At 58.1% G+C, this 9,242-nt stretch overlaps 1 non-coding gene across 1 annotated transcript; it reads left to right on the forward strand.

The window, feature by feature from the left end:
- The first annotated feature begins 7,872 nt into the window (after positions 1 to 7,872).
- On the forward strand, positions 7,873 to 7,975 carry LOC130020403 (small nucleolar RNA U13). The gene has a single exon (XR_008792006.1). It is a non-coding gene; the product is annotated as a small nucleolar RNA U13 (small nucleolar RNA).
- The last annotated feature ends 1,267 nt before the right edge of the window (positions 7,976 to 9,242 follow it).

Raw genomic sequence — 9,242 nt, forward strand, 5'->3', positions numbered from 1 at the left:
CACACTGCAGCCTCGCAGCTGACAGCTGAACCATGGAGATGGTCAAAATGCCTCTCAGTAGAACGTTTTTTAAACAAAGATGGGGTGGTGTGGGGCTGGAGTGGTAGTACCGTGGGGAGGGCGTTTGCCTTGCACATGGCTGACCCAGTTTCAACCCCTGGCATCCCATATGGTCTGCTGAGCACCACCAAGAGTGATTCCTGAATACCGCCAGGATAAATAAATAACTTGATCACTTGATCACTTGACCTCCCGTTAATCATCGAGTTGCTCGAGCGGGCACCAGTAACGTCTCCATTTGTCCCTGTCGCGTGCTAGTGTAGCCCAATGGCATCTGTTCATTCTAGGAACACGAAGAGCCTCAAACCGATCATTCAGGGTCTTGACGAAGAAGTCTGACCATCTGGGCGGCCATGTGGTCTTTTGACGACCCGTGGAATCCAGTTGGTAACGGCTCTAGCTCAGCGGTCGTCTCCAAATCTCATTACGTGTCCAGCCCATCTGATTTTCGACGCCTTGGCAAATTACAATGGGTCTCATTCCCCTGACCCCAAAGGAGTCAGTTTCCCAAATAAAAAGGTAAAGGCCCTCCCGTTGATCATCGATTTGCTTGAGCGGGCCCAGTAACGTCTCCATTGGAGACTTTGTTGTTACTGTGTCTGGCATATCGAATACGTCACGGGGAGCTTGCCAGGCTCTGCCGTGCGGGCGAGATCCTCTCGGTAGCTTGCCGGGCTCTCCAAGAGGGGCGGAGGAATCAAACTCGGGTCGGCCATGTTGGCTGCATGCAAGGCAAACGCCCTACCGCTGTGCTATCACTCCAGCCCTTCCCAAATAAATAAAATAAATTTAAAAAAAGAGGTGCTGTGTTTACCCAATGATAGACTACTGAGCCATCAAAAAGTGGAATTTGGCATTCTGCAGCAATCTAGAAGGATCACGGGATTATACAAGTTCAATGACTCTGACAAAGCCAAGTATTGGATGATTTCACCCTATTTGTGGAATCCATAGACACGGAACTGATGAACTGACAGGATGAACTTGAAAAAGAGGCTGAGGCGTGTGTGCTACAGAGCTAAGATGACTGGGCAGAGGGAGTGTGGGAGAAAGGCCGGTTTCATCTCTTTTTGAAAAATTCTCCAATGCTCCAAAAGCAAATTTATGCACGTTGAATTTTATCTGCTGTGTCTACTTGTTTTCATATGGATAGTGTGAGGCATCTGTTTTCTGGAGGCCCGTGATCTAGTACGCAAGCAAATCCCCTCTCCCTGCCTCGGCGGGAGGGGATGACTCCAGCCCAGCAGGGCCGACGCTGTTGCTGTTAATTAACCAGACAGGGACTTGAACTGATTCCGGAAGAAACAAACCGTGAACGTTTCCGCTCGCCGGGCCAGTGACTTCCAGAAGTCAAAGGCAGCACGAGGCGCCGTGGGCTCACGTTCCCTGCTGAGGCCTTGGATGACGGGGTTTACACACTCTGCTGCTTGGATATTTATAAGGCCCTGTGTTTGCGTGGCCCGGCGCTGAGCAGAAGAAACGGGCAGACGGGGGTGACTGCAGAGCCAGACTTCTCTCCGTGGCCTCCTGAATTCTACTATTTTGTCCTCCTGAAGTTTGACTCACAGTAGCTGTGCGGAGGTGAGTGATTTTCCATTACTCACGGAGCATCGTGTCTGCAAACAGAAGCCTCCTCGGGGACCTGCGTTGGCTTGACTCATGGGGGCGCCGCTGGCCCTGCCCCCGGGTGCCCAGCACAAGAAGCCCCCCCCCCCCCCCGGAGGAGGCCAGGCGAGGCGTCTTGCCTCTGGCGCTTAGCTGGGCGTTTCTGGGAATCCGGGTGGGGATCCTGGTCACTGTTCTCTTCCCTGGCTGCAGGCCAGACTGGACTGGCCGTCTTCCAGCTCCACAACCGTTGGCTTTGCCAAGGCTTTGGGTGGACGTTGAGATCAAATCGTTGAGCTGGCTGGAGCCTGTGGGGGCTGAGGTCGGCCACTTGCCCTGGCCCTTCCATGTCTGCTCTGGGGCATTCACTGGGTGTCCAGCTTCCCACATGCTGGAGAAAGGGGTTTCCTGCTGATCCTCGAGACTGGGCTGTCCCCATGAAACAGTATGGACATTCGGGACCCATAAGCACATCTGATCAAAGGGACTCGAGAGGGGCAGGGAGGCACGGCAGGCCTCAGGGGTCCACGGAAGCAGCAGGCCGACTGACCCACAGCTGGGCGAGCGCAGGCAGCACTGTGGGGAGGAAGAACCAGCTGTCTCCAGACGAAGACGGGGCTAGAGTCATAGTCCAGCAGGGAGGGCACTTGCTTCGCACATAGCTGACTTGGGTTCGATCCCCGACATTCCATATGGGCCTGCAAGCACCGCCAGGAGTAATTCCTGAGTGCAGAGCCAGGAGTAACCTCTGAGCATCACCGGGCGTGACCCAAAACCTAAAAACAAACAAAAAAAAATTACAAAAGATGAACAGACCATTGGTCAGGCTAGAACCTGTACCCCATCTGCAGCAACTGGCAGAAGAAAGCCGGCACGAGCCCCAAACTCAGCCCGGAACCCCCAGCAGATGCGAACCCCAAACTCTCAGTTCCCACACTCGTCTTGGTGTGTGACTGATGCTTCCTTGTCTCTGTTCTTCCATCGGAGACCCAACTAGAACAAAACCAGTGTCCACCCTGGGACATCACACAGGACGCCCCACTCTCACTGCGCTCACCTCCAGCCTCTCTGTGCCCACCGCCTCCCCCGGGCACCTCTGCAGCCCTCCGCCTGTGGGAGCCGGAGTGGACCTCCTGGCCTCAGGCCTACTCATGCACACTCACACACGTGCACAAATGAACACGCATACAAGCACACGCTCAGACACATGCACACAGGTGCAGACACAACACTGACACACGTGCTCACACATGCACACATAAACGCACCCACACACACACTCACAGAGGCACACGCACACACTGGCACTCTGCACACACACTCACTTGCACACACGTGTGCGCACACACACACACACAGACACCCACACCCCCACCCTACCCGTCCTCACAAGAGTCATTAGCAGAAGGGACCGGAGGTGAAAGTGATCCAAATCCTTTGCCTTGTTTAAAATAGCTATGAATTAATCATAATCTTTTTTTAATTTTTAAGTAGTGGTGACCTCCTGAGTCTGATCAGTCTGAGATCAACACGATTCCAGTTCTGAGGGGGAGGAGGAGGAGGAGGAGGAGGAGGAGGAGGAGGAGGAGGAGGAGGAGGAGGAGGGGGAGGAGGAGGAGGAGGAGGAGGAAGAGGAGGAGGAGGAGGAGGAGGAGAAGGAGGAGGGAAAGAGAAGGGAAGGAGTGGGAGGAGGGGAGAGGAGAGGAGGGGAATGACAGGAGGGTGAGGAGGGGAGGAGGGGGAGGGAGGAGGGGGAGGAGGAGGGTCTGCAGAGCCTGAGGAAACAGGCAGGTCAGCTTCTGGCCGAGCCCGCCAGGCATCCAGCTACATCCCAGGGAAACAGGCGCGTCCTCCTGTCCCCCTTTCCTGTACCGTGTCTCGGCATGTCCCCTGCCAGGTGGGCACCCTCCTCTCAGCTCCTTGTCACTCTCCCTCAGCTCCACCGGGTCAGAGGCAGTGAGGCGGCCTCAGCCTCCCCCACCTGCCCGAACACCAGCACCCCCTGCAGGCCAGCGGCCCCATCTCCCTGGGCAGCCCCGGGATGCCGGTGGTCTCCGTGCTCAGTGCAGTTCCTTTGGATGGGAGAATCTCACGGGGCAGCCGAATAGGGCACTGCAGGGGAGAGCTGTGGCCTGACTCGAGATTCTGAAGGGAACTTCAGAATGCCGGGGCCTGACCCCCCACCCACCCGCCACCCTCAGCTGTGCTGCAGACCCCGACAGCCTGGTCCTGATGCAGCTCTGCAGGGAAACTCGCCTCGGACTGGGCTGGCGGCCCCCGCTCTTGTCTGTGAGGCTGTGGACAGGGGCAGGAGTCGCAGATTCTGCCTGTGCTCAGCTCACTAAGGAATGCCCTGTCCAGGCCGCATCCAGCGATGGGGGGAGGGTGGCGTCCCTGCTCGGGGCCCTGGGACGGGCCTGGCTCCCCGTTCCTCCAGAAGGGATGTTCTTTTAAAAAGCTTTATTTTTTAGATTTTTTTTATTATTTTTTTTTCTTTTTGGGTCACACCCAGCAATGCCCAGGGGTTACTCCTGGCTCTGCACTCAGGAATTACTCCTGGCGGTGCTTGGGGGACCATATGCGATGCCAGGGATCGAACCCAGGTCGGCCACGTGCAAGACAAACGCCCTACCCGCTGTGCTATCGCTCTGGCCCCAGAAGGGATGTTCTTTCACCATCCATCGGCCCAGAGAGTGAGTCCGCTCTGCTGTGAACCCGTCCCTGGAAACAGCACGAGGCATCCATGGCATTTTTGCTATTAACTCAGAGCCATCGAGGTTCTAATTTCAGCGGATTTTTCCTCCACTGCCAGGCAGCCGCCGTCATCATTTACATAATCTCCGGGGCCTGTTCTAGTGAGAGGTACAGGAGGAGCTCAGGAAAAGTCTGTTGCATTGAAGTGACTAATCGATTTGCAAGGGAATCTGAGTGATGAGGCTGCCTTTCCAGGCGGCGGGGGACGGTCTGTCACCCAGCCCGCGTCCCGTCCCGGGAGCTCGCATTCATCTGACTCAGCCTTGCCACATCCGTCTTCGTTCCCTAGTTTCCAAACTTTCAAACGTGCAGCGGCTCCTGAACTAGCCCCGCGCCCTTAGGAAGGACGAAGGCGGGTGCAGGCCCTCTGGGGCCTTCCCATGGCCAGCAAGAAGGGAAGCAGGGGGGCTGGAGCGATAGCACAGCGGGTAGGGCGTTTGCCTTGCACGCAGCCGACCCGGGTTCGATTCCCAGCATCCCATATGGTCCCCCGAGCACCGCCAGGAGTGATTTCTGAGTGCATGGGCCAGGAATAACCCCTGAGCATCGCCGGGTATGACCCAAAAAGAAAAAAAAAGAAAAAAAAAGAAAAGAAAAGAAGCAGGAACCAAGGGAAGGCCCAGGAGCCAAGACCTGCTGGAACTTATTCTTTTCTTTTCTTTTACGCAGCCAACATGGCCGACCCAAGTTCGATTCCTCTGCCCCTCTCGTAGAGCCCGGCAAGCTACCAAGAGTATCTCGCCCGCACGGCAGAGCCTGACAAGCTCCCCGTGACGTACTCGATATGCCAAACACAGTAACAACAAAGTCTCCAATGGAGACGTTACTGGGCCCGCTCGAGCAAATCGATGAACAATGGGAGGACAGTGACTATTTATTTTGCTTTTTGGGTCATACCCGGTGATGCCCAGGGGTTACGCCTGGCTCTGCACTCAGGAATTACTCCTGGCGGTGCTCGGGGGACCATCTGGGATGTTGGTCTATTGCAAGGCAAGCCATAGCTCCAGCCCCAAGAGGGCTTATTCTTGATCTGGAGGGAGGGGAGGACCAGCAGCCAGTCATAGCTTTTATTCTTGAGTGAAGAGAGCCATTATTCCCAAGCCTGCAGTGATAGTTCACACTCCCCGCCCCCCCCCCCCCAAGGACGCCCAGGCCAGAGGATCCCACAAGCGTGCGCATTTCCAACCGTCAGTCCCACAGCAGGCCCTCAGCTGCCCGGTGCCAACGCCTTGGAGTCCAGAGTTTGTGTGTCAGGACACAGGCCTCTCCCACCTCTGGTCAGCTGCACTGTGGCAGCGCCTAACTGCAACCTGGACAGAGCTTCACCCTGTGATGGGCAAGACTGCGCACATGGTAAGGTGACCTAGAGGGGCTACGCCCAGTGCGTCAGTTCAAGCCCCCATGAGCAGTGAAGGGCAGCGGAGGCGGGGGGGAGGGGCTTCTTGCCTGACTTAGGGTCCCAGGGCTCCCCAGGACCACAGGCAAAATCCAGAGGCGTCTCGCATGTGGCCCCTTTGAGGCCCAGGTTTGTGCAAGGCCCAAAGGCCATCTGTAAACTTTCCCTGGGTGGGGCCCTCCACCCGCTTCTGACCTTCCACGTACCTGCTGACATGACTCACTGGGCACAGTGCTCACCCTGCAGTGCTGACACAGTGCTCACCCCGTGGCCACACTTGACCAGGCTCCGCGCCTAGCTCACTGCACCCCCGACAGCCTCTGAGGGAAGTGGGTGGGGCTGGGGGCTCGCTGCTGGGCAGGGCCACTGCCCCTGGCCTGAGTGTCCGGCTGCAGCAAAGCCAGGAGCCTGCAGAGACGCAGATTCCAAGGCCGGTGGGGGCGTCGGGGTCAGCATAGCACAAAGCTGACATAGGGGCAAGAGTTAGTCCATCCCCCAAGACAGGCGTGGGGCCCAGCTCAGCCTCTGTCTTCCCCCTCACACAGGCCGGAGGCCAGCGGGGGCTGCTCTGGGAAGACCCCCCCCAGGGGCTGAAGTGCCAGATCACCCCTGAGTAAGGGGCTTTCTCCCACAGAGGCTGGGCCCAGAAGCCCCTGGGCGGGGATGCTGGCGTCTGCCTGGAGAGATTCACAGTGTGTGTGTGTGTGTGTGTGTGTGTGTGTGTGATGAACACATGGGGCCGACTCATGCTGTGTGTCCATGTGCTGTCAAGTCACGTGTGTATGAGCACACGTGTGTGTGATCATGGTGCTGGTGCACACATACATGTGAGCGTGTACCTGTGGGGAGGGCAAAGAGGGCTGTATGTGTGTGCCTGTGTGTGTTGTGTGTGTCTGCGTGCGTGTGTTGTACACGTGTGTGCACGTGGGGGCAGCAGAGGTGTGTGCAAGCATGTGTGTGAGCGTTTGGGACGGGAAGCACAGGGGTCTACATGCATGTGTGTGCGTGCAGAGTCATGGGCAGAAGCACGTGGAGGGGGTTCAGTTCGTTCCCTCACACACAGGCATGTGCGGTGTGTGCACACGTGTGTGTTCGGCACTGTGAGAGGACCCTCTTGAGCATGGGCTGAAGGATGTTTGGGGATAACGGACCGTCAGTGAAGAGGTTCAGAGACTTGTGAATGAGAGGTAGAGCAGCACAGAGACCCTCGTCCCTGGGAATTGCCCGGGCCATGCACAGCCTCTCCTGGGCATCCATCGAAAGAAATGGAACACGCGTCCACGCCAGGCAGGGGCAGGCACGGCTCTGCTGCGGCCCTCTGGAGTGGTCCTGAGGAGAGCCAGTCACTAACCGCGGGGAAGCCGGGAGCAGCTGGTCGGCCCTTCTCCAGCTGGGCCGTCGTCTGGGCAGATGAAGGGGCCACAGGCCCATCAGCAAAGCACCGCGGGGGTCCCGGACACTCTGTGAGGTGGTGAGAAAACGGGACTGTGAACACGGAGCGCGCTTCCCCACACACAGCCCAGGCGCAGGGAGGGGGGCCTGGCCGCGGCAGCCACTGTTCCGAGGACTCCTCGCAGCCCACCTGCTGGGCTCTGCCTCTGCCCAGCGTGGGAGGGGTGATGGGGCGGCGGGGGAGGGCAGGAGGGGGCTGCGCGGCGCCGTCATGCGTCTTGCTAATCGTGCTTTCTGCTGCTACAACATTAGCGTCCTGCAGAGAAAAGCAAGCGGCAGACGGTAACCAAAGACCAGCTCTCCACGGAATGAATATTCTAAACGTTTATGTGTGGAATCCAATAACAAGATGGTCGGGGAGGGACGGACTCTATCCCGGAACAGGGACTGGCTGTACCCGGGGGGGAAGGGGGGGGCGGGGGAGGGAGGGGTGGACAGACGGACAGCAGGACATGGCCGTGGGTGGGGGTGAGGCTTGGGAAACCCAGACCCCCGCTATACCTTGGAGAAGGCTCCAAGCCTGAGCCCCTCTTTCCCTCCACACCCTGGTGAGGCCCTGAGCAGCAGGTAGGGCCGGTGTGTTGGTCTGTAGAGCTGGGCACGGGGTCTTTTCCGGTTCTTAAGCATGATGATGAGGAGTTCACACGTTTGCGTGGCGTGTGCCTCCCTTAAATCTTGCTAGGCGTTTGGCACATCACCCACCTGATGGGAACTTAGAAAAAAAGAAACTATAAAAGCACAGGACAGCATGTCAGGCACTGGCCTGGCACGCGGCTGACCTGGGTTCAATCCCTGTCATCCCACAGGGTCCCCTGAGCACCACCGGGTGTGGCCCCCAAACCAAATACTCAAACCCACACTCAGCAGGGCCGCTGGGCTATCGGGAGTGGGGGGCTAAGAGAGGCCCTGGGCAGCGTTCCCCCTGGGCAGCTGGACCGACCCGTCTCAAGGGCAGACAGAAGCTTCCTTATATTGCTGACCAGACAGAGCGAGCGGTTTCTGTAAAACCAGGGACTGCCCAGCACCCCGTGGCCAGAGAGCTGGCCAGGAGCCTGTGCCGGCACCAGGAACTCAGGCTTCCATCTGGACAGCTGAGAAACGGGGGTGCAGGGGCGCCCCCCTCCAAGGCAGCCCAAAAGTGGTGCATGTTGAAAAACCCTCCCCAGCATGGGGCGGCAGAGCCAGAGCTGCGGGGGGCATCCAGTGTGGTCTCTGCTGGCCTATCCAGGACTGTCCGCCCCATCCCTCTCCTTGCCGCCTCTATGAGACACGTGTGACCCACAACTTTCTGCTCATTTAAGGTACTGAGAGGCCGGAGAGAAAGTCCAGGGGGAGGGCTCTATCCCCAGCACCCCAGCTGGCCCTTGAGCCCCGCCAGGAGTGATCCCTGAGAGCAGACAGGAGGAACCCCTGAGCATCGCTGGGTGTGTGTGGCCCCCAAACAAACAAAGTATAAAATAAAAGTACACTAGGGGCTGGAGCAGTGGTCCGCGGGGGGCCCTGACACACAGGTGGGGCTCTCAGGAGCACCCTGCGGTCCAGGGCTGGCACAAATGTCTTTCCTCTCATCTGAGACACTTCTGGCTGTGCTCAGGCCTGACTCCTGGCTCTGTGCTCAGAGATCCCTCCTGGCAGGGCTCAGGGGACCCTACTCAGGACCTGTGAGGATACTGGTGCCTGCCATGGGCAAGGCAAAAGTCTTTTTTTTGTTGTTTGGGTTTTGTTTTGCCTTGGGGGCCATACCCAGCGATGCTCAGGGGTCACTCCTGGCTCTGCACTCAGGAATTCCTCCTAGAGGTGCTCAGGGGACCACGTGGGGTGCCGGGGATCGAACCCAGGCTGGCCACGTGCAAGGCAAGCGGCCTCCCCGCTGTGCTATCGCTCTGCACTCTGGCCCCAAGACAAGAACCTTCCTCCTCCGTCTGGGCGTCCCTGCAGCACCTACCTCAGGCTCCTGCAGAGCCGAATCCCTAAA

Source organism: Sorex fumeus, unplaced genomic scaffold (genome assembly GCF_029834395.1).
Source record: "Sorex fumeus unplaced genomic scaffold, SorFum_2.1 ptg000011l, whole genome shotgun sequence".
In the NCBI taxonomy this organism is placed as follows: Eukaryota; Metazoa; Chordata; class Mammalia; order Eulipotyphla; family Soricidae; genus Sorex; species Sorex fumeus.